This window comes from Pinus tabuliformis, chromosome 2_2, assembly GCF_031772625.1.
Source record: "Pinus tabuliformis cultivar Carrire ecotype Pingquan chromosome 2_2, CPIR1, whole genome shotgun sequence".
In the NCBI taxonomy this organism is placed as follows: Eukaryota; Viridiplantae; Streptophyta; class Pinopsida; order Pinales; family Pinaceae; genus Pinus; species Pinus tabuliformis.
In genome coordinates this window covers 338,912,715-338,939,682 of record NC_142300.1, presented here as the reverse complement: position 1 = coordinate 338,939,682, position 26,968 = coordinate 338,912,715, and positions in this window count along the sequence as shown.

Sequence of the window (26,968 nt, the reverse complement as noted above, 5' to 3'; positions counted from 1 at the left end):
TATTCAATTATTTTATTGAATTCTAAAAAATTTTGAATAGCTTATTGAATTAGTGATTTAAAGATGTAAGAAAGTGACATAAATAAATAAGGAGTACATCAAAATCATATAAACCATCCTATACCTATCTTTACTCCAGATCTTTCAAGCACCAAGAAGGATCAAATCCCTTACTATGCAAACCTCTCTTTGACTCAAAAAATTGAGAAAATATTTACACAACTAGAAAATTTATCTTCTATAAATTTGATAAACCCATAATCAAAATAGATCTATGCTAATTTAATTCAAATCTTATTAATAGTAAAAAATGAAAAAAAAAATTGAAACTTCACCTAATCATCTCATTTTATAAATTTATAAGTATATTAATATTACTAAAGTCATTTTACTGTTATTTTTTTATAAATTGAATTTTTATAAATGTAAAGTGAGTAACTTTTCATCAATATAAACATTAAAGAATGAGAGGTTTATTGGGCTTAGAAAGGATTAGAGAATTATTGCGCTCACAAGCTCATTCTACAACTGAGTATGACCTAATGTGCAAGTATGTCACTTCCTCAAACAATAATAAAAATAATTTTCATTAATGTACGCCAAAACATTTACTTAAATCTTAAGTCGTTAATGTGTTTAATAACTCTTTTATCATACACTTGAATTTAATGGATCATAGATTTACCTTTAACAAAAAAATTACCACATTAAAGTTCCAAATTAGGTAAAATTTTAAACAACTTTACTCTTTACTCAAAACAATATCATTTCTTAAATAAAAAATTAAAAGGTTAATTTAACACACAAAATAAAAAATCCTTCTCCAAATTTTTTAATACTTATTTTAGTTAAATATTTGTAAAATAAATTTTAAAAGGAAAAATCATATATCTTAATTTCATGTAGTTTTATTATAATTTTTGTTATCATGCTATGTAAAATAAAATCATTAAATCTAATATTGATATTGAAAGATTAGTATTAGTATTAATATTATATTAACATTAATATATTATAATATTAATGTTATTAAATTTAATAACTTTGGATTAATACAATATTAAATTTAATATAATATTCATTTTGTTATATTACAGTATATATTAATAGTCATGATTGCGTTGAGAGATGTTCTAAAGCCCACAAAATATGGGGTAGATCTCATATAACAATGTGAACATGTAAAAACATAATGTTTAACATTTAATATTTATAAATCAATCTAATTTTTTTTTTTTTTTCTGAATACGACTATTTCTATTATCATACAAAACAAAGATACAAAATAGAGTACATTGGGCAAGGCTAAGAAATTTTGCCTATCAACCCTTGCCTTGCCCTGCTATCAGTTCCAAAATTGAAAAGACTCAAAATTGGAATTTGTTGCTTGACCACTGCCGACACATTTACATAACATATATTAAGTGAACAGACACCAGGGCCATAGACTGACCCGGACAAAGACAAACAAACACCTGGACCCTTACATTCGACACCTGAACAATTACAATTGACACCTGAACCATTACAATCGACATATTTACAGAGATATAGCCGCTGCTTGGCCGAGTTATACATCGAAATCCCAAGAAAAAAAGCAGAGATTACCGGGGCGAGTTCAATCATCATCAATGGTCTGGGGCGCCTCTTCAATTCGGCACCCGAAACGGAGCGTGTCCTCGGAGTCTCAGAGCTGGATGACCGCGTCAGGGTTGCCCTCTTGGGCTGGCCTGCTCGGACCAGCAAGCGAGGGACTAGCAAGCGTAGAAGGGCCAGCGTCCGGGTCATAATTTGTTGCTGGGCGCGCAAGATCCGGTCCAAGTTCACTTCCAGGTGCTAACCAACCCGTTCCAGCCCCAACCAGAAGGCATGCAATAGGCGAATCTTCTCTGCTGGAGCGCTGCCCATCCGGCAAAGGCTCTGCCTCCACGTTCTATGTAACACCAGGCTCAATCATTATAGAAACCACCAAAGTGGAATTAACTTGAGGGCAGGGGAGCCGATACCTAAGCATTGGGAGCTCCATCTGCCCGTCTTCAGAAATTGGGCTTCTGCCATCATGCCCACCCTCCTCCTCATTGCTGCCCTGGAATCTCTGAGGCAGCGACGTTACCTCGATGGAGGAAGAGGGCGAATTGTAATCATTCCGCTGCGAGAGGGCCCTGCCTCTGATTCCCCCTCGTCGGCTGCCCATCCGCGGCCTTTCCCTCGGCATCGCTGATCTTCTCCCTCTCTGGAAACCAACACAAGCTCTCTGAGCTCCTACTGCTACAAGAACCAACACAAGCACCCTTAGCTCCGCCCTGTTGCAGGTGGTGCTCTTTCCAGGCCCAGAAACCGGCGGAACGCACCTCAAATCTTGATTCCCCTTTCCGTCTGAGCGGAGCAGGGTCTCTCTACATTGTTCGCTCATATCCTTCTGCCAATCCAGCCTTCTGTGCTTTAAACATTCCACAGCATCGAACTCCATCCTCCTCCCTCGAGCCGAGTAGACGGGCATTAATGCCTTCGTCCGTCTGCATTCACGCGGATTAATACCACCCTGCGCATGGTACCACCTGCCGTCGTAGGCATGCCACTTGCCCACGTGATGGCGCATGCCATTACCACGTCTCTGATGCAACCACATCCGGGATATAAATCAATCTAATTATTACTATATATAAACAAAATATAAATTTAAAATATAAAGAGGTTTAAGTATGCTAAATAAAAAAATATAAATAAACCATAGTTATGGTAAATAAATAACTTTTTTATATATATATTTACTCAAGAGGTATGGTAAATAAATAAAAATATAAATAAAATAGAGGTATGGTAAATAGATAAAACTTCTTTTTATATTTACTCTAGAAACCCCTTTATATTTCAAGAAAGCTCAAAAAAGAGGTTTTATTTAGGTGTCACCTATGGACCAAATACCATGGGACAAGTAATTATTAATACCATGGGCCAAATATCATATTTATAAAAGAGTTATGGTAAATAAATAAATATAAAATACGTATAAAGAGGTATGGTAAATATATAAAAATATATCAAATAGGATTAGAAATCAACATCTAACTATTTGCCAAGTCTATGGGCCAAATTATTATTTATATCATGCCAAAAAAACATTATTATCCCTAATATTAATATTAAAAGATTATTATTATTATTAAATCTAATATCCATATTAATATTATTAAGTTTAATAACACTGGATTAATACAATATTAAATTTGTTATATTATATTATATATTAATATATATGATATATACTAACTCAAGATATATATGAGAGGGGAGAACAAAGACATAGAGTGATAGAGGTGGAGATATAGGGGGGTGTCTAGTGCGAGATGGGGATAAATTGAAGGAGAGGGTAGAGGATGAACGAAGAGAGAGAGAGGGAGAGGAGTGAGAAGTGGAGAGAGAGAGGGAATGACAAGAGAGAGATGGAGAGAGAGAGTGTATGTTTAGGGGTGAGATAAAGAGACAAGGAAGGAGAGATAGAGAGAATGGGAGAGAAGGAGAGAGAAGGAGAGGGGGAGGGATATAGTAACATAGTTGGAGAGAGAGAGAGAGAGAGAGAGAGAGAGAGAGAGAGAGAGAGAGTCATGGGGGAAGAGAGGGGAAGGTAGGAGATAAAGGGAGAGAGATGAAGGAAGAGAGAGAGGGTGTGAGAGAGTGGAGAGAGGGATGGAAAGAGAGATGGAGTTAGAGGGGCATAGAGAGTGAGATAAGAAGAAAGAAATAGAGAGATAAAGGTGGAGAGAGAGAGAGGGAGTGATAAGGAAGATGGAGAGAGAGGGAGAGAGGACAATAAGAGGGAATAGAGATAGAAATAGGGGAGAGGGATAGAACGGGAAGAGAGAGAGAGAGAAAGAGAAAGAGAGAGAGAGAGAGGAGGAGGAGGAAGGGATAGATAGATAGATTGGAGAAATAGAGTGTATATTTTTGGGATGATATAGAGAGTTAGAGGGAGATAGAGATATAGAACGAAAGTGAACAGAGGGAAGAAGCGAGTGATGGAGAGAGGGAGGGAGACACATAGAGATTGATAGATATGGAGTGAGAGAACATGTGTGCTTGGGGGGGTTGAGATAGAGAGCCAAAGAAGGAGCGTTGGAGGCATATATAGTTATAGATGGAGGGGGGAGAGATGGAAGAATATTTATTGCACTAAATGCATTTATTTCAGTGTAGATAGTGATTTTTAATCACATTTGATTGTTTGCACTAGATGTATTGATTTTAGTTTCGATGTTGATTTCTAATGATATTTGATTTCTTGCACTAAATTAATTGATTTCAATGTAGATGATTTCTAATTATATTCGATTGCTTGCACTAAATGCATTGGTTTCGATGTAGATGCTGATTTCTAATCCTATTTGATTGCTTGCACTAAATGCATTGATTTCAGTGTAGATGGTGATTTCTAATACTATTTGATTTATTGCAATAGATGTATTGATTGCGTGCACTAGATGCATTGATTTGAGCGTAAATGTTGATTTCTAATCCTATTTGATTGCTTGCATTAGATGCATTGATTTTAGTGTAAATATTGTTTTCTAATCTTATTTGATTTCTTGCATTAGATGCACATTTTAGTGTATATGTTGATTTCTGATTTGATGTAATTGGAGGTATGATAATACATTAATTTTAAAGTGAATGGAATAACATTGTGCATTGATTTCAGTGTAAGCACAAAAAATTATTGACAATGTACATTGATTTTTTTTGTTATAGTAATTCAACCTATTAATATTAGAGAGAATGAGAGACAATGTATGTTGTTTACTATAATAGCTCAACCTAAATATTTAAATGGTTTACGATTTAAGATTTCCTTTTCATATAATCAATATGAAAAGATGACAATCGATATGAAAATATGACAAAAGTAACAAGGGTGACAATAAGAATAATAAAAGAAAATAGTTTGAGATTAATCACAATGAAGGCTATTTCAATTGACTATATTCTTATTATTCACATTGTCTATCATTCAGCACTATTACATTGTCACTTTACATTCAAAATTTTTATTTCGTCATTTTTTATCTTTAAAGTTATTAACAATATTTATCATCTCAACAAACTGAGGTAGCTAAGGAAATTTAAAATTAAAATGACTAGACTAATCTGAGACATGTTTAGCATATTTAAAATGATTATATTAATATTAAATGAATTTATATGTTATTGGTAAAATTAATCATTTGTTTGTTAAACCAACCTAGATCCATCTTAATTCCAGATATATCAAACGTCGAGAGGGATCAAATCTCTTGAGGTGCAAACCTATTTTTTGAATGCAAAACATAAGGAATGTTTTGCACCTTGAGTGATTTGATCCCTCTCAATGCTTGATGGATCTAGGCTAGTTTTAACTCCAAAATACCTCCGAGTTAGATTGGTTCTTCTCACCTATGTTAATTACATATATCTGATATGTAAATCATATATATGTTTAAATTATTAATAAAATTTACTTTGATTAAAATTTCAATAGTTATGGTCATTATCACTATTAATAAAGGTAGGGAAATATATAAAAATGATGATATTTATTATTTTTATAGAACTTTATTTTCATTTATGTTTAATATTGTGAGGAACATTTTTTATTTTATTTTTTATTATTATTAAATAAATTGTGGCTTTTCTATAAGAAAGTGTTTTTGGAAATTTCACTGATTTTTTTTTACTATTCATATTTTTTAAATGTTCATATTCTTTTCCTTTTAGGATAACTATAATATAAGATGTCATTTATCTTTTATATTCTTGATAATGATTTATTTGTGATATTTTAATTTTTTTTTTAACTATTTATTTTTAGTGATTCAATTTGCATTTTTAATTATATATTGTTTTGGTTGTCCTCCTCTTCACATGAGTTATTTAAGTAAGACATTACATCATTACATCAATTTCTCATAATATATACATATCATTCATTAAAGTTTTTATATTAATTTTGGGAAAAGTTCTTTTTTTTTTTAAAGTTCATTGTATTCTATTTTTCGATTAAATATCTAGTTATAGCCATATTCTCAATACGAAAGACTAACGTTTTATTAGTTTTAATTTTAAGAATATGAATTATGTATTCATGAACTTGGTAAAATATCCTTTTCGTTCCTTAATAGATGTTTCACCCAACAGATGAAGAAAATTTCATGTTCAACAACTTAAGAATCCAACCCAAGTAAGAGAAACAATTAAAATACAATTAAAATTTGCCCTTAGAACCAAATTTAACATTAAAAATAAAAAATGAAGAAATAGAATTCAGAAAAAAACACTAATAAAAATTACTAAACAAGTAACCATAGTTCTCGAAACAATTTTAGTTTAGATATAATAAAAAACAATCCAAACTTTAACCTATAAAGAAGTGAATAAAAACTAGGTTTCCCTTGACTATACACTATAAATCTATATATCCTAAACCATAATGTTTGAAATCTATTTTAATTTCTGAAAAAAATATTAATCGATATTTATTGAATAGAGGAAGGGTAGAATTATACTTAATTAATAAAGAAATAAAATACTAATCTAATATGCTATTGAAAATGAATAGTGTGTCACGATGCATATTCATGACAAAAATTAGATTAACTTGATAGTTCTCATTATTATTTATACATAAGATTTGGAGCATGTTGACCAATAATTTTATTAACTTAAAACTTAAGTAAATACATCTAAACTATCTTGTTGAATGGAATTTGTGCCTCCCCATAATAATATGCATACAACTCTCTCAAAAGGGAAGAGGCCTACTTTAATCTAATATTAGAAAAATGAATTAAAGTAATTTGTAAAAGGAAAATCAATGCATACAAAGTAGTGAAGTAAACAAACAATAATTTTGTATAAAATATTAGGTTAGCAAATTACTCATTTATATTAACAATATAATGAAAATAGTTCTTAGACATATGCGCTTTGAAAGGAATTTGTGCCTTCCCACAATAGGAAGTATGCAAGTTTCTGAAAAAGGAAGAGATCTATTTTACCCTATAATGAATATAAAGTAATTTGTAGAAGGAAAATAGTCATGAAAACAAACCATATTTTAGTATAAAATATTTGGCTATAAAATTATTCATTTTTATTAACAATATAGTAAAAATATTTCTTATAAGTTATTATTCTCTTATAATTTGTCGATCATTTATTCATTAGGGAATGCCAAGATATAGTATATACAACTATCTCCCACTTTAGTGACCTCTATCATTATTACTCTTAAATATTCATATCTGCATCCCCACTCTAAGGAAACCTTCTTTACCTCATTTATCTTATCTCTTTATCATTGTCAAGCTGATGCTTTAAATTATGTGTGCTCCTTCATTTTTTTGTTATATCGTGAAATGCTTGAGATATTTTGTCTTTTGTTGTTCTAGCTCACTACGAAATTTTGTAATTAGAATGGGAGCTAAGCTGGGTAATCTAAGGGCTATCTAAAAGAAATTTTTGAAATAAATTCGATTTTTCTATTGAAAGACATGTTGTTTTAATGATAATTTCATAGAAATACATAAGGCTTGTAAAATATTAATTTCCCTTGTTTTGTGGTTGACTTAGGTAAGAGATTCATTCTTGAATATATATCTCTTTCCCTATGAAAGATTTGCTAATATAATAAGTAGTGGGACTTTCCTTAAAGCATGGATTTTTTCTTAAATAATAGAACACAGAAAACATTCCTTTTCACGCATGAGAGTGGAGCTTGTAGCTTATGTTGAGGTTGTAATTTCCCACTATAATACAACCCCTACCCCCTTGTACTTTCTCAGGGTATGAGAGGTGTTACTTACTTAATTAACTATATCGTTCTCAAGTTGTGAGAGGTGTTATTGTCTTAATTAACTAGAAAATTTATCAATACGGGGCTCCAAAAACCTTTCATTTTTAAATGTTGCAGAATTAAATTTTGATACCACCATAGCATCCATCATGTCTATATGTTTCTGTCAATATAAATTTCTCTAGAGTCTAACCTTTTGATTTAAAGTTATGTCCAAGTGAAGTTAGGCCATTCACTTAATGCCACAGTTGTTGTAAGAAGTTCCACATCACCCCATGCCACCTTGTGCAAGGCCTATATATGAGGTAGATCCCCAGTGGGGGTTCCACAATGTTTCCAGCAACTTAAAAAACTAGGTGGTTTCCAGAGGGTGGGTCTCCAAAAGTATATAGCTCATGGTGGTTTCACACGTGGTGTATGCCTTGTTTGTTAAATAGGGTTAGGGCCCATGGTGCACCAAGGTCATCCACGTACCTTCGGATTAACTGATGTAGTTATTTATGTGTCCCACCTGAGAAATAAAATATGGGTTATGATTTTGTTCGGCCATAGATCTATCATGTTTTGCAATCACGCCATTTAAAAATGATCTCTTGTTAATGATGAACACTTTGACATGAAGTTGGGTATATTAAATGAAGATAACTTATCATTTAATCAAATGACAAATAATTTCCCATGTTTGTATTTGTTAACAACCATCGAACTCTCGAGGAGTTTAATTCTTCCTAAGAAACCTCTAGTGGTTGATACATTAATTGGTAGGCCTCATGAAATATGCTTTATCATCAATTATTGTCATTACTTTGTTTCCACCACCCAAATTTGAAACATAATTCTCAAACAAAGTTGATGGGAGGTGGTAGGTCCCATATATTGATGGCCTCAGACAAATGGTGATTTTCACAACATTTGTTTCCACAACCCTACAACCACTAGCCAATTTCAGAAAACGACACTTAGATAGTATCGATGGCGGTGGGTCATGGAAGGGCTATCCCAACACAAAACATACTTAACAGACAAGAATATTCTGAGTAGTTAGCTTTTGTCCCTTGTGTTCAGGACTTTCCACTAATGTTTGTAGGGATCTAAGGTAGTGTGTAATGGGCCCTATAGCTCAAACTAGTGCTCAGGACCACTAGCATACTTGTGTCCAAATTAGATTTCCATGGATCCTGGATATTGTCTTACCTAGGAAGGAAATCGTGTCATGGATCATGTAGCAACCCTCATGGAAATTCCATATAATAAAAGTTAATAAAGAAAAAATAATACCCATGTTGATGAGACACTTATTCCAAGCTGAATGCTGAGAAATAAACATAGTGATGGGGATCACTAGTGCTTGATTAATGGCTGAGGAAATTCGCCAAGGAAATGGTAAAGGCTTTGGAAAGGAAAAGTGGCATTTTTGTAGATTTATTTATGAAAGTAATGGAAATTAGTAGAAAAGGGAAGTGAAAGGTAACATTTTGCATGTGAGGAGGAAAATGGAGAAAAATAATGGAAAACGAAGAAAATAAAGGGATTAATAAAAAGGCTTATGAGGAGCTCTTTCTCAATAATAAAAAGGCTTATGAGGAGTTTGTTTTGGAGCTGTCTCTCTATTCTCTCTCTCATACATTTGGACACCTTGAGTTTCTTGGATAACTCTTGGAGTAGTGTGGCATACTTGGAGTTTTGGAGCAAGAATGAAAAGGAAGAGAAGGAAAGTGCAAGAGGACATCGGGATCAACAACTACAACAACATTTTCTTGTAGGTATTGAGTTGCATGTATGTTTTCCTCACTAGTTTTGGCATGCATGGAATATGTATGTGCTTTATTCGTCATGATGTGTCATTGGCATGGAAGATTACCTAGGTTGATAGTGGATTTGCCTAGCCTTCCCATTTCCTAGATAACAATGGCATTGTCCATTCCTTTCTTTATTTTTATGGTTGGTTCTCATGTTTCCTTTAGCTTTTTTGGATTTATTAGTTCCTGGAAGCCCTAGTTGGACAAATGATTTGGAAGCCCTGTAGCACCTTGGGTTGAGTTATTAGTCATCGAAGCCATGGTTGGAAAAATGCTCTAGAAGCCCTTGGTGGGTTAAGTTACTAGTCATGGAAGCCTTGGTTGGATAAATGCTCTGGAAACACAGAGTAAGTTGTGGTTTGAGTTACTAGTACTAGAAGCCTTGGTTGGAACAACACTTTGGAGCTGTGGAAGGCTTGGGTAGAGAGTAATCTAGCGATCGTTTTGTGATGTCTGACTGTGAGGTGGAATCACTATTTGATGTGTTGAGGTGTTTTGGCCTCTCGAAGCTGTTATTTGGTTTTGATAGATGTGATTTATGAGATACAACATTCATGCTTGGATTATGGCATGGGGGTGACTGGCTGAAGAGAGATTTGGCTTATCCATGTCTATGATCTGGTGGTTCATGGAAGTCCCCAATTAATTGGCATTTACATCATTAATACGAGGTTATTTCTCCTTGATTTTGCATAAGGATTATACTACTTTACACGTGGATGATATGGCTATGATTCACTTGGTTCTTCTATTAAAATTACACTAGTTATGAATATGTATTATGACAATGGCTATGAATGGCTCTAATCATGTTTTTAGTTGTAAATGAATGAACAATGTATCCATGGCCTAATGGATGAAACTATAGATAATGTGTTGAGGGAATAATGCTTCTTAGTGATTCTCAAATGAGTATGAGACCCACATACTCGAATCTATTGTTTAAACCTATAGATCACATAATTGTGACATGTTTGACGAAATTCCTATCAAGGCTAGCAGGGGTCCAGTTAAGTACTTGTTTAAGTAGTTGCATTTATTTCCTTATCCTATTGTTATCTTTTATATCCGAAAGTGTCATTGAGTTCTCGATAGTGACCTAGTCTTTGGGCCTAAAAAAGTGGCTCAAATATCAAAGACCTAGGAATAACACTAGGTAGAAAAGTCCTTGGCACATACATACCCATGTTGTGGAAGCGTCTAGAGCCTCTTCGACACATGATTCTCCACACAAAGGGAGTGTTTGGGGGTTCAATGGTCAAAAAACTTAGTGGGATCTAGGAGCTCGTTTCTTGAGAGGATGGAATGGATCCTGACAGTCTTATTTCTGATGTGGAGGGCCTGTATGGTGTATTTCCATTAGTTCCACTTCCTTAAGTGACTTAGGAGGTCAAATCATGTCATAGAAACTTCTTGTCACATATTTACACTGATTGCATAGTTACTTGGGTAGATGTGGGAGGATGGTGTTACAAATTTGTATCAAAGCATGTTTCACCCATTAGACTAGGTGGGTTGTGTGTTAGTCACGCATTCATGTTGGTTGCATATGTGTTACTTGTGTTTTGAGACCATATGCTTGTTGCGTTTGTATGTTATGGGTTATGGTTGCAGTGAGGTCACCATTTGAAATTTATGGTGTTGTTGTAGAGTTTGTCATCTTGAGTGTATGGTTGACTATACATTGTTTATGCACATTAGTATTCACATGTGATCAAGTGTACAATGATGTGGTGGTTGTTGTTAAGCATTAGGTCATGGTATGTGTAGTTAGTATGTTCATGCATTGATGACTGCACTCTAGCTAGAATGATGGGTATATGGTTATATGGTTATGTGTTATATTTCTATATGTTTTCCCTGACTATGTTATATATGTATTACATTGATCTTTTGATCTTGCAGATGAGTTATCCCCCCCGAATTATGCTAAGGAACGTTGGTTTATTACGATTGGGTTTAGCTGGCATGATATACCTTGCACAAAGAATATCAAAGATGACTAGCAAGATGGTAGACTACAGTTCCTGAGACTCTTTGTATGGATCATATGAGCATCATGGTGTTGGGCATTCCTCTGATTTGGAAGATACACTGAGAAGATTATAGGAAGAAATAAGAAATTGTAAGGAAGACAAGCACATAATCATACATGCATAAGAGAAATAAGCAGAGGTAAATGCAATGATACTTTAACGTTTATCAGAATTGCAATGACAATGACAATTTTCGATCATCCATGGGAAGGATGAAATAACTAATGGGAAATATGGTAGTAGGTATCATGGTGAAAACAAGTCAGATAGAGATGACACGATCAAATATGGAAGGTCCTTGGATACTCCAGATAGGAGAGTTGATGGAAGAAGGTACAATTGTAGTTATGGTTCTCACAGGCATGATGATTGACATCATTATCATCCTTATAGGATGAGCGACAGGGGACATTTATCAAATGAGTTTAATAAATCAAAGCCACGTACATTTAATGGAGAGGTGAAGAAATCACATAATGAATAGGAATGTTTTCCTAGCATGAGGAAGTTATTTAGGTCGCATGATTATTCAGAGAACATGAAATCCATAATAGCTACATTCAGTCTTAAAGGTACAACATATATTTGTTGGGAAGATGTGAAGAGTGTTAGAGGTATTCATGAGGAGGACTTGTCCTGGAGTGAGTTTGATAGTCTATTCAAGAAGAAGTACCTATCGGAGAGATACTTTGATGACAGGGAAAAATAATTCTATGAACTAAGGATGGGATTGATGATAGATGATGAGTACAGTAGCAGGTTCTTAGATTTTTTGAGGTATGTGCCTTACCTTAAGGAGAAGAAGGCGAAGATATAGAGATTCACTAATGGGTTTCCGATTGCATTCAAGGACAAGAGTGAGCTCGATGATCATAGATCATTGGAGGAGGCTATATGCATGCTAAAGAATTATATGTGCAATCGAAATGAAAATCTGAGACTAAGTTGAAGTAGACAGGTAATGCAAAGAAAGAAGGAAAATGGGATAAGAAGGGAGCAAGACCTCAAGACACAAATAATAAAAGAAATACAACAACATAAAAAATGTTCAGTGCACCTGACATAGGACAGGGACTTTGATATGAGTACTAGAGCAAAGATGCAGGTTGGAAGCCTATAGAGTGTTGGACTTTTGGCAAATATCATCACATGAGAGATTTTCCACATCATCATGGTGGTAGACAGCAAATCTATAATTCTCAGGAAGCATAAATAGTGGGATATGTTGGGCAGAGTATTCCTAGAATCTATGCAGTGTTAGATAATAGATAAGAAAATCATCATACTTCTATCATTGAGAAGGACGATAAGGTTTATCATCAAATTGTTTCTATTTCATTGAAAATGGATCTAGTTATAGTTATGTTAATCTTGACCTGGTGGATAAATGCAGTTTGAATATAGAAGTGAATCCAAAGTCTTGGTTAATGCACTTGGATACAGTCACAAAGAATAAAGTTCATCTTTGGGTAAGAGCTTGTACATTTGATATGAAAGGTATGACTACATCAACACATCTGAATGTATTACCGTTGGGATCATACAATATGTAGTTGGGAATGGATTGGTCATACCTTCATAGAACCAAGATGGATTATTATGACAATGGGGAAAAAAGAATTATGCAAGGTAAGAAGAAAGCAACATCAGTTAGAATGGTGACAATTATGTAGGCCAAGTGTAGTTGCATGAAAGGGAGTGTCTTATTTGCAGTGTGCATTTGTAGTGATAAAGGTAAGGAGGTTGAGGATGCATGTGTTTTTCATGGGTACCCAGTTCTAAAATAGTTTTAGGATATATTTCCTATGGATGTTTTAGAGTTGCCACTTCACAAGGAAGTAGACTTTTCTATTGAGCTGGCACTAGGGGCAACTCTGACATCAAAGGCACCTTATAGGATGAGTACACTAGAGTTGAAGCTAAAGTTGAAGGAAATGTTGGACAAGGGATACATTAGGGCAATTTTATCACCTTGGGATGCACCGATATTGTTTGGGAAGAAGAATGATGGTACTCTAAGGTTGTTCATTAACCATAGGTAGTTGAACAAAGTGATCATCAAGAATGGTATCTGTTATTGAGGATTGATGACTTGTTTGACCTGGTTAAGGAAGCCACAATGTTCTAGAAAGGTTGATTTAACATTGGATATCATCAGGTACTCATTAAAGAAGAGGAAATCTACAAGACAACTTTCTGCACTAGGTATGGAAATTATGAGTTTGTTGTAGTTCGATTTGGTTTAAATAATGCTCTATCTACCTTTATGTGCTTGTTGAATAGTGTGTTTCATTCATATTTGGACAAGTTTGTTATTTTGTTTTTATTGCTAATATATTGGTATATTCAAAAAAATGAAGTAGTGCATGTCAAACATTTAGCAACAATGTTGATGTGTTGAGAGAAGATTAGTTGTATGTAAGCTTAACAAGTGTAGTTTATTTTAGACTGGATTCCACTACTTGGGGCATGTGGTTTCCAGGGAATGCATAGAAATGGACCCAAAAAATGTAAGAGCTATCATGGAGTGGGAAGCTCCCAGGAATGTATATGAGGAGAGATATTTCATGGGGTTAATAGGTTATTACAGGATGTTCATCGAGAACTTCTGACATATTTCTTATCCTATCACATCATTTTAGAGGAAAGGTAATAAGTTTGAATGGACAAAGGAGTTTGTAACCAATTTTGAGCAACTCAAGTAGTTGTTCACACAAGCATCAATGTTAAAGATTGAAAATCCAGATAAGAGTTTGTAGTATGTACACATGCTTACAAGAGAGGATAGGTGGTACGCTATGAGTCACGAAAGATGAATGAGCATGAATAAATCTATCTAACACATGATGTTGAGTTGGTAGTGATTATACATGCATTAAAGATGTGGAGGCACTATCTTCTTGGGAGGAGGTTTGTGTTGATGTGTGATCACAGTGGTTTGCAATATCTATTTGAGCAACTGAATCTGAATGGCAGGCAAGCTTGATGGTTGGCCATGATCAGTGAGTTTAATTTTAAGATCAGGTATATTAAAGCTAAAGAGAACAAGGTGGAAACTTCTCTTAGCAGACGTATACGGGTAATTCACATAGTGGCTATGAGCTCCTACGAGAAAAATTTACAAGATACAATCTTGCAGGAAGGTCAACAGGATGATAGGTATATGGAGATTGTGCATAGGTTGCAACAAAATTTAGGTAGTGATATAGGTATAGGTACAAGTAGTGGTATAGGTAGAGGTACATTATCAAGTGCACAAGATGTGGACTTTCATCTCATGGTAGATGGATTGGTTAGATTTAGGGATAGGATATATGTGCCATATAACAGTGAGATCAAGAAGGTGATTTTGAGGGAGTTTCATGCGAAACCATATTTAGGTTACCCAAGTTATCAAAAGACGTTGGAAATAGTGAATAAATTATATTATTGGCTGAATTCGAAGAGAGACATAGAAGAATTTGTGGCTAGGTGCTTGGATTGTCAGTAGGTGACAGAAAAAGTCTTAGCATTTAGGTGGACTGCTATAGCCGATTACAATTGCAGAGTGAAAATGGGAGGTCAAACATCCTGATTCCATCTTTGTAGTAGTCGACATGTTGAAAAAGGTAGTGCAATTCATTCCAGTGAAGTCTACATTCTTAGCGAGTGATGTAGCACGGGTCTTCATCAGGGATGTGGTTAGCTTACATCGAGTTCCGAAGAAGATTCTATAAAAAAGAGATGTGAAGTTCACTTCCATGTTAGAAGGAGTTATTTGTAGTTTTGGGCACAAATTTAGCCTTCAATATTGTTTATCATCCACAAACATATGGACAGACGGAGATGGTCAACATGATATTAGAGGATATGTTGAGGATGTATGTGATGCATCGGTAGTCGAAGTGGGAACAGTAACTTCCACTGGAATAGTTCACTTACAACAAAGGCTACCAGGAGTCACTAAAGATGACTCTTTTTAAGTCATTATATGCGCAGAGTTGTAATACTCACATCAATTTGAGTGATACAGTTAACAACTGTTGATTGTAATAGACATGTTGGATGAAATGGAGTGGTAAATGCAAATAATCAAGAAGAATTTTAAAGTAATACATGATAGGCAGAAGAGCTATGTGGATTGTAATAGTTTTTCAAGGAATTTTGGTTGGGGAACAAGTGTACTGGCACATTAAATTTGAAGACGACCTCCTTGTGGATTGGATCATGTGCCAAGTTGCCACCCTGGTTTTCTGGACCTTTCAGTATTATTGAGTGGATTGAGCCACTAGAATATTGACTTGCACTACTTTTGAAAGTGAAGTCCATGATGTTTTCCAAGTGTCACTGCTTAAGAGGTAGGTTAAAGATGTTGATCATGTGATTGACTCATTTGTATTGTAGGTGGAGCTAGAAGGAGAATTGCACCAGAAACCGTAGTGCATTTTACAGAGAAAGATGTTCATGATCCAGAACCAAGAAATCAAGCAAGTTAAAGTGCAATAGGATCACTTTGGGCCTGATCAAGCTACGTGGGAGATGGCAGATTAGATGCAGGCTATACATCCTTCCTTATTCATTGGTTGAGTAGATTTTTTGGTAGATGTCTTTAGTATATGTTTTTGGTACATGTTTTGGTAATTCCTAATATATGTACATATATATATGGATGTAAATACCGTCATGAGCTATGTTTCATATGGGGTATAAATCTCCAATAATAGGTATCGGTTTCATATCATTGTGATGTATACTTGTTATGTTTTCATGTTGGTTTTCTTCTCAACAAGATGATCATTGTAAATACTGCAACGAGCTAAGTTATAAAGCTCCATGGGCCGTATGTTTTTCCTACACCAGCCTTGTTTGTCGTAGGTGTTATTGAATAATGATAATGGTGTTCCTATGGGGGAGGGTTCTATAAAAACCCTGGTGGAAATTCCATGTAAGAAAAGTTAATAAAGGAAAAATAATAACCACAGTTGATGGGGCACTTATTCCACGCTAAATGTTGGGCAAAAACATAGTGATGAGGATCATTGGTGATCGATTAATGGCTAAGGAAATTGGTAAAGGCAATGAAAAAGACTTTGGAAAGGAAAAGTGAACGTTTGGCACATTTATTTATGAAAATAACAGAAATTAGGAGAAAAGGGAGGTGAAAGGTCACAAGTTTCACATGAGGAGGAAAATGATGGAAAATAATGGAAAATGAAGAAAATAAAGGACTCATCAATAAAAAGGCTTTTGAGGATCAGATCACAAACTTTTGATAATTCATTTTTCGATTTCCCTCTCTATTTTCTCTCTTATACTTTTCGACACTTAGAATCTTGGAGCACTCTTGGAGGAGTGTGGAATACTTAGATTTTTGGAGCAAGAAAGGAAAGGGAGAGTAGGAAAGTGCAAGAGGACATTGGGATTAGCAACTACATCAGGATGTTCTTGTAGGTACTGAGTTTCATCTATGCTTTCCTCACTAGTTATGGCATGCATGGCATATGCATGTGGTTCATTGGTCATGATCTATCATTGGCATGGAGAATTGCCTAGATTGATAGTGGATTTTCCTAGCCTTTCCATTTCCTAGATAGCCATGGTGTTGAGGGATCCTTTCCTTTATTTTCTGGTTGGTTTTCACGATTCCTTTAGTTTGCGTGGAGTTAATAGTTCCTGGAAGACTTGGTTGGACAAACACTTTAGAAGCCCTACAACAATTTGGGTTGATTTATTAGTCCTATAAGCAAATGTTGGAAAACCACTCTCGAAGTCCTTTGTGCGTTGAATTACTACTCTTGGAATCCCTGATTGGACAAATTCTCTGGAAGGCCAGAGTAAGCTGTAGGTTTAGTTACTAGTCCTAGAAGCCTTCACTTGAACAATGCTCTTGAGCCTTGGAAGGCTTGCATAGAGATGATTTGGTGATGGCTTTTTCATGTCTAACTGTTAGGTGGAATCATTATTTAATGGGTTGAGGTGGTTTCGCCTCTGAAAGCGATGGATGGTTTTAATTGATGTGTTTTACGAGATCCGACATTCGTACTTGAAATATGCCATGACGGTGACTGGATGAAGAGAGATTTGGCTCAGCCATGTCTACGATCAAGTGGTTCGTTGAAGTTCCACAATCAATTGGCCTTTGTATCATTAATATTAGGTTATTTCTCCTTATTGTTTCATGAGTATTATATCGGTTTATAGGTCGATGATATGGCATTGATTTCCTTTGAATTTCTGTTTCTATTACACTGGTTCTGAATATATATTATCACAATGGCGATGTATGGATCTCATCATGTTTTTACTTGTAAATGAATGAAAAATGTATCTATGGTCTAATGCATGAGACTACAGATAAAGTGATGAGGCATCAATGCTTCTTACTAATTCTCAAATGAGTATCAGACCCCTATGCTCAGGTCTGTTGTTTAAGCCTATAGATTACATAATTGTTACATGTTTGACAAAATGCCTATCATGGCTAGTATATTTCCAATCAAGTCGTTGTTTAAGTAACTAAATTTGTTTCCTTATTTAATTGTTATCTTTCACTTCTGAAAGTGTCATAGAGTTTTGGGCAGTGACCTGGGCTCTGGGCCTGAAAATGTGTCTCAAATCCCATAGATGCAGACACAACAGTGGGCAATAAGGTCCCTAGGCACATGCATACACATGCTGTGGGAGCATCTAGATCCTCTTGGATGCATTCCTTTTCATATCAAGAGAGCTTTTGGGCGTTCAATGGTAAGAAAACTCAATGGTACGCAGGGGCTAGTTATCAAAGAGTTTGGGATGATTCCTGGCAGTCTTTTTACTGATGAGAATGGTTTTTATGGTGTGTCTCCATTGGTTCCACTTCCTTAAGGTGACTTAGGTGGTTGAATCATAACATGGTAACTTCTTGTCACACGTTTTCCCTGGTTGGCCAGTTAGTTGGGTAGATGTGGGAGGGGCGTGTTACAGAGTGGTACAAGAGCATGACTGACCCCTCAAACTGGATGGGTTGTTTGTTGATCATGCATTTATGTTAGTTGCATATGTGTTTCTTATGTTATGAGACCATGTTCTTGCTGCATTTGTATCGTATGGGTTATGGTTGCAGTGAGGTCTCCATGGGAAGTTAGTGGTGTTGTCGTGGAGTGTGTTGTCATGAGTGTATGGTTGATTGTGCATTATTTATTCACATTAGTATTCACATGTGGTCAACTGTACAGTGATCTAGAGGTGGTTGTCGTGCATGAGGTTATGGTATTTATAATTGATATGGTCATGCATTGATGAATGGAATCTAGCTATAAGGATTGGTAAATGGTTATATGCTTATGTATTATATTCTTATATGTTGTCTTAATTATGTTATGTATGTATTACATTGATTGGTTGATCTTGTAGACAATGTATCCTCCCCAATTTATTGTAAGGGTTGTTGGTTTATGGTGATTTTTTTTAGCTGACATGATATAGCTTGTAGTAATAATATCAAAGATGACTAGTAGGATTGTAGACTACAGTACTCGAGACTCTTCATATGGATCATATGAGAAGCGTGGTGTTGAGCATTAATCTGATATGGAAGATACACTAATAAACTTAAAGGAATAAATAATGAATTTCAAGGCATACAATGACATAATCATACAGGTACAGGAGAAACAAGTAGAGGTAAATGCAGTGATACTTCAAAGTTTATCAAAATTGCAGTCACACAGAACACTTTGGATCAGCCATGGGTAGGAGGATAGAACTAATGGGGCATATGGTAGTAGGTCTCATGGTGACTACATGTCATATATAGGTGACACAATCAGAATTTGCAGGTCCTTGGATACTCCAAATAGGAGAGGTGATGTGCACAGGTACGATTCTAGTTATTGCTCTGATAGGCATTATGATCGACATCGTTATAATCCTTACAGGAGGAGTGACAAGGGATATTTTCCAAATAAATTTAGGAAAGAAAAGCCACCTACATTTGAGGGAGAGATGAATCAATCACATGATGCAGAGGGTTGGTTGGTATGAGGAAATTCTTCAGGTTGCATGATTACTTGGAGAACATGAAAGCCAAAATAACTATATTCAGTCGCAAAGATAAATGAAATAATTTCTGGGAAGATGTGAATACTGCCAGAGGTATTCATGAGGAGGACTTGACTTCGAGTGTGTTTGAGAGACTACTCAAGGAGAACTACCTATCTGAGAGATACTTTGATGACATGGAAAAATAATTCTATGATCTAAAGATGGGATTGATGGTAGATGAGGAGTACACTAGTAGGTTCTTGGAGCCACTGAGGTATGTGCCTTACCTCAAGGAGGAGAAGGCTAAGATTAAGAGATTCACTAGTGGATTACGGAATGCATTCAAAGACATGATTGAGTTCGTGGAGCCTTAATCATTGGAGGATGCCAATTGAAGGCTAAATCATTTCTATGAGAAATCGAAACACAGATTTGAGGCTAAGGTGGACTAGAAATTTAATTCAAAGAACAAAGGAAAATGGGACAAGAAGTGAGAAATACCTTAGGATACAGGTAATAAAGAGAATGCAACACCATTAAAGAAGTTCAATGCATTTAACATAGGACAAGGACTTCAATCCAAGGAGAAGAAAAAGGATGTAGGTTGGAATCTTATAGAGTGTTGAAATTGTGTAAAATATCATCGGATGAGAGATTTCAAGCATCATCAGGATGGTAGACCGTAGGTATACATTTCTCAGGAGGCACATATAGTGGGATATGTTGGGAAAAGTATTCCTAGGATATATGCATCATTCGATAAGAGACAAACAAATCGTAAGGCATTTATCCTCAAGATGGATGGTAAACTTTATGATGAAGTTGTTTCTATTTTGATTAACCCTCGATATAATTATAGTTATGCTAATCCTAACCTAGTGGATAAGTGTGGTTTGAATAAAGAAGTGCATGCAGACTCCTGGTTAGTGCAGTTGGCTATAGGTACAAAGAAGCAAATTCATCATTGGGTAAGATCTTGTACATTTGATTTGAATTGTTTGACTACCTCTGCACATTTGAATGTATTACCATTGGGATCATACAGTATGTTGTTGGGCATGGATTGTTGTACCTTCATAGAATATGGTGGATTCTTATGACAAATCCATTGAGTGCTTGGATGACAATGGGGAACAAAGAATTTTCTGGGGTAAGAATAAGGCAACATCAGTTAGAATGGTGAAAAATATGTAGGCCAAGTGTATTCATAGGAAAGGTTGAGTGTTATTTATAGTGAACATTTCTAGTGACAAAGGTAAGCAAGTTGAGAATGTAGATGTTTTGAGAAGGTACTCAATTATACAACCATTTCAAGATGTATTTCCTATATATATTTTAGAGTTTCCACCTCACGAGGAAGTAGACTTTTCTATTGAGTTGGTGCCAGGGGAAGCTCTTGTTGAAATGTGGCAACAAGAATATTCCAATTTTAATTTGTCCTTGAATTAAAATTGTGAATTAAAATCGAATTTAGTCTTACCATCTACTTGGAAATAATTAATTAATTTAGTTTGAATTAATTAGTTGGAGAAATTCAAGTTAGAAGTGTTTTTGAAGTCATGCAAGAGTTATCCCTTAAATTAAGAAGAAAAGATTGAGTTATATTTGAGTTGTAATTAGTTAATTCAGTTTACTCAGTTAAGTCCAGTTAAATTAGCTCCAAACTATTTGATGAACTAATACAGAGTAACAGTCAGTTGATGCATGCATGCACTCAACTAGTTGTTGGAAATAATACTGAGAGGGGGGGTGAATCAGTATTATCAAGTTCTTTTAATAAATCTTCCTTATTTATACTTTGAATTATTTTTGCATGAGCATGAACAAGAAAAATAGATAGTCACACCAAAGAACACCAGATATAAGGTGGAAACCCAATGTGGGTGAAAACCACCTGCTGCAATATGTCTCTATATTCTTTCAAATTAGAAACTCCTTTTACAATGGTTTTGTACTGGTGCAGTCCTTTACCAGTACGCAGGTTGCAACCTGCAGAGAGATACAACTCTCTCTCGTTTTCCAGTCTCTCCTGGAAGGGAGCTACAACCCCTTACTTCTTTTCTTTCAAGGACCACTTTTCATAAATTTTCAAACTGGATCCAAGAATATCAAATAATCATCAAGTACATGCAAATTACCAAAAATCCTTATACAATCAACCAAGAGTCACCAAACTTCAGAGAATGCTGTAAACAAAAAGACAGTACCAGAAATATAAACCCAGAACTCTGCAGCAATAGATAAAACATAATCAACAAATGTTTTTAAGACAGATCTGCAGTTTCTTCTTTATCTGGCCTGCGTCGGTCCGCACTTCACGTTCTGCTCCCCTACGTATACCCGCAGAGAGCCTTCTGTTGCGCTGCGTATCTACACACCTGCACCTTCTGTCGTGCCGCGTACATATACTGTAGCTCCGCACCTCGGCTTCTATCGCACCGCGTACCTCTACTGTAGCTCCGCACTTGCGACTTCTGTCGCGCCGTGTATCTTTACTGTGCCTCCGCACCTGAACCTTCTATCGCGCTGCGTACCCACACACTGCGCCTTCTTCTGCCGTACGTACCCACGCACTACCCCTTCCTCTGCTGTGCGTACCCCCGCACTTGCACAGTTAATTACCTGCGAACCTCTGATTAGGGCCAAATTGGCAGTCCACCAGTGTACCACAGATAATCAGATGCCCAGATTTGATCATGCGCCTGAGAGATCACACTTCATAGATTCACTTTCAACTTCACTTTTATATAGATCAAGCTTTTAAACCAATAACCCAATATTTCAGATCATAAGATATTCAATTTGCAAAAGATATATTAGCCAAGTGATCTCCTTCCCTATTTATAGTCAAGCCCTTATTCACACCATGGGACAAAACCATCAATAACCAATACAAGGGATCCAAACTGGGGCTAAATTAGATCCTATACCACGGGCCAAGACCATAGAATTAAGAACGACGGGCTAAATACCACGGGCCAAATATAAGAAACCCCACATGAGCACGCTTCTCTGCCTTGAAGTGAGTGAACTGGGGGTCCGCACCTCATGAACGGGTAACCTGTGGGTATGTATGCACTTTATCTATGATATTCCTACGGGTCCGCAGCTTTTGTGCAGTGTACCTGCGTACCTCTTATTTTCCAACATTTTGAGAGCCTGAACAGAGCATTGCCACTTTAAGAGAGTTGCCATCAAGTACAACACCTGTAACATAGAGCCATACCAGAATCATAATGCCAACAATCTCCCCCTTTGGACTTGATGGCAACTTCAAGATCTTCAACGTCATTCTCCCCCTTTGACATCAAGGGAAAAGGGTTATACTCCCCCTAAGAACATGCTCCCCCTGACTATAAACCAGATCTGCAAGGAAGAACCATAATCCACCAAACACCATAAATGACCATGAAAGAGATAGAGACATATTGCAGCAATATTTAGACCAACATCCATGATATCCTTCTGTACTTCCTCCATAATGCCAACAATGCATTATATGCTCCCCCTGAACCTGTGCCATTCGATCTTCGATCAATCCGCAACCTAGCACATGTACGCATATACCCTAGATGAGCCTTGCGTACAACCAACCATCAGAAGAGATTCAACAACAAGATGATGCATCAACAAACCCCAGCTTTTGCCTGAGGTATTCAAAGGTCTCCCTGGGCAATGGTTTGGTGAGTATATCAACAACTTGTTCCTTAGAAGGAACATACTCCAACTTGACCTTTTGTTCAAGTACTTGTTCCCGGAGAAAATGATACTTGATCGGTATGTGCTTGGTCTTTGAATGCATGACTGGGTTCTTTGAAATGTTGATTGCATTTGTATTATCACATAAGATGGAGATGGGTGGTATACAAGTGATTTGAAAATCTTGCAAGGTTTGCATCATCCAAAGGAGTTGAGTGCAGCAAGATGCAGCAGCAACATATTCCGCTTCAGCTGTAGACAAGGCAATCGAACTCTGTTTCTTGCTGAACCAAGATACTAATCTGGAACCCATAAAGAATGCACCACCACTTGTGCTCTTCCTGTCATCCACGCTTCCGGCCCAATCTGCATATGTATAAGCATGAAGTGTGAGATCTGTTTCTCTAGGATACCATAAGCCATAGTTTTGAGTTCCTTGAAGATATTTGAAGATTCTCTTTACTGCCTGAAGATGAGTTTCCTTTGGATTTGCCTGAAATCTTCGAACTATTCCTACTGCATGCATTATGTCTAGTCGGGTACCTGTCAAATAAAGTAGACTTCCAATCATAGATCTGTAGGTTGGTTGATGCACTACTGCTGATTCATCATTTGCACTGAGGCTACATCCTGTGACCATGGGTGTACATACTGGTTTTGCATCTTCCATGCCATATTTCTTCAAAATCTTCTTGAGATACTTGGTTTGAGACAAAAAGGTCCCTCCTTCTTTTTGTTGGATTTGCAAACCAAGGAAATATGTCAGTTCTCCCAGCAAGGACATTTTGAATTCTTTCTGCATTACCAAGGCAAAGATTTGACTCATAGCTTCTTCATTGCTGCCAAAAATAATGTCATCTACATACACAACAAGTATTAGCAATTTGTCGTTTTCAACTTTTATATAAAGATTGCTATCTGCTGATCCTTTTGAAAAACCTTGTTGATGAAGATATTTGTCCAAACGATAGTACCAAGCCCTTGGAGCTTGTTTGAGACCATAGAGAGCCTTTTTCAATCTGCATACAAGATTTGGATCATTTCCAAGAATGAAACCATCTGGCTGCTCAATGTATACTTCTTCTTCCAAGTCTACATTCAGAAAGGCTGATTTCACGTGCATTTGAAATACTTTGAAGTTTTGAAAACTTGAGAGAACAAGGAACATTCGGATGGCCTCAAGTCTTGCAACAGGAGCAAAAGTTTCTTCAAAATCTATTCCTTCTTGCTGCGCATACCCTTTACAAACAAGTCTAGCCTTGTTTCTAATTACTTCTCCATTTTCATTCAATTTAGTTTTGAAGACCCATTTTGTCCCTATAACATTCTTATCCTTTGGTCTAGGAACTAACTCCCAAGTGTTGTTCTTTTTGATCTGCTCAAGTTCTTCATCCATTGCTTTGACCCAACATTCATCTTTGCATGCCTCTTTCACATTTTGTGGTTCAGTGGAAGAGAGTAATGCCAAATAGCTTGAAGCTTCTGCAATTGTTCTTGTTGTTTGTACACCTGCTTCTTTCTGCCCCAAAATCTGAGATTCTGGATGATTCTTCTGAACATATCTGGATGGAGTCTTCTCTTCTATCCTTATCTACTCCTCTGGTTCTTCTTGAGGTTCTTCTTCTTCATCATTCTGTCTTTGAGGGTAGTCTTCATCTTCTTCGATATCTTCATGATTTACTTGCCTAGGAATGTATCCCTTCTCATCAACCACTACTTCAATGCTGTCAACAATTCTTCCAAGTCTTTTATTGTAGCACTTGTATGCTTTGCTGTGTGGAGAATAACCAAGAAGAATGCCTTCATCTGCTCTAGGATCAAGTTTTCCAAGTTGCTCATCAGTATTCTTAATAAGCATTTGCTCCCAAAGATTTTGAAGTGCTTTACCGAAGGAGTCTCACCATACCAGAGCTCATGAGGGGTTTGAGTGCTGTTCACTCGGACATTTGTTTTGTTGAGAATAACAATTGCAGCATACGCTGCTTCACCCCAGAAAGTTGCGGGAGTTCCAGACTCATCAAGCATAGAACAAGCCATTTGTGGGACTGTTCTGTTCATTCTTTCCACCGCTTCATTTTGCTGAGGAGTTCTAGCTGTAGAGAATTCTCTTCTTATACCATGTTCTTCACAGAAATCGAAAAATTCATTTGAGGTAAACTCCCCACCTCTGTCGGATCTGAGGCACTTAATTTTGTATCCTGATTCATTTTCAACCAAGGCTTTAAAGGATTTGAATTTTTCGAATGTTTCATCTTTGTGCTTCATAAGTCCTAACCAGACAAACCTGGAGAAATCGTCAATGAATAATATCAAGTATTCTTCTCCTCGATGTGTCCTTTTTCTGAATGGACCACATACATCTGTATGTACTAGCTCAAGAGGCATGCTAGCTGATCCTTCCTTCTCCGGAAAGTTAGTTCTGGTTTTCTTTCCAAACTGACATGATTTGCATATGGTGTTGTCTGGAATTTTGATATCTGGAAGACCACGAACTGCCTGATATTTGCATGCTTTCCTTATTTGTGAAAAGATTAGATGCCCCAACCTCCGGTGCCATAACCAGTGTTCATCATCCTTGCTTAGATAGCATTGTTGTTGTCCTTCTTCAAATATGTATAGATTATTTGGAGTTCTTTCACCTTTGATCACTGTTTTACCTGTATCAAGATCACGAACAAGACATCCATTTGATCTAAATATCACCTCGGCTCCTTGATCACACATCTGGCTGACACTCAGAAGATTATGCTTCAATCCATCAACATACAACACATTTCCAGCTTTGACCTTTTCTTTTAGCTGAGCAGTGCCTTTTCCTTTTATAGCTGCAGGAGTATCATTTCCAAAAGAAACTTTCTTTCCCTTTTCTAAAGCAGAATATGATTCAAGTTTTTCTTTATCACCTCTCATATGCTTCGAACATCCACTGTCAATGTACCATAGATTTTCCTGTCCCTCTGCATAAAATGCTATCCCACATCTTTCTGTTTGTGGTTCCTTTATTTTCCATGTTTTGGTGCTTGAGGCTTGTTCCTTTGTCTGCTGAAACCTGCTCCTGCATTCAGAATCTTCATGACCAAAGTTATTGCAAATAGAACATTCAACTTCATTTTCAAGAGTCGAAAATTTGTTATAGGTCCTTTTTGTAATCCCGGTCATACTTCTTTGTTTTTGAGCTTCTCTAGTCATGATTGTTTTATATGCAACACATTGAGCTGCTTTGTGACCAAAGTTATGGAAAGAGAAGCATTGTCCATTGAAGAAACTTCTGCGGTTATCAAATCTACCGTCCAAATGATTGTAATTTCTATTGTCATCCATTCTTGAACCAAATTGAGAAGATTTTACCTGTGGCTGGTTGTAGCTTTTGTTCACCCTTAAGACGGATTGCCCCTGATAGTCTTTGTTTGCAATTTGTCCCTACTTTACCTGGTGATCTCCATCGTGCTTTTGCTCATTCCTTCTTGCTGCATCAAGATAACTTCTTGAGGTGGATGCTTGAGAAGTTTCTCCATTATAGCCCAGACCTGTCTTGTTTAGAGGAGAACGTTGTACATTGATGATCTTATCCAGAGTTTCAGATCCTTTGACAAACTTAAGATTAATAG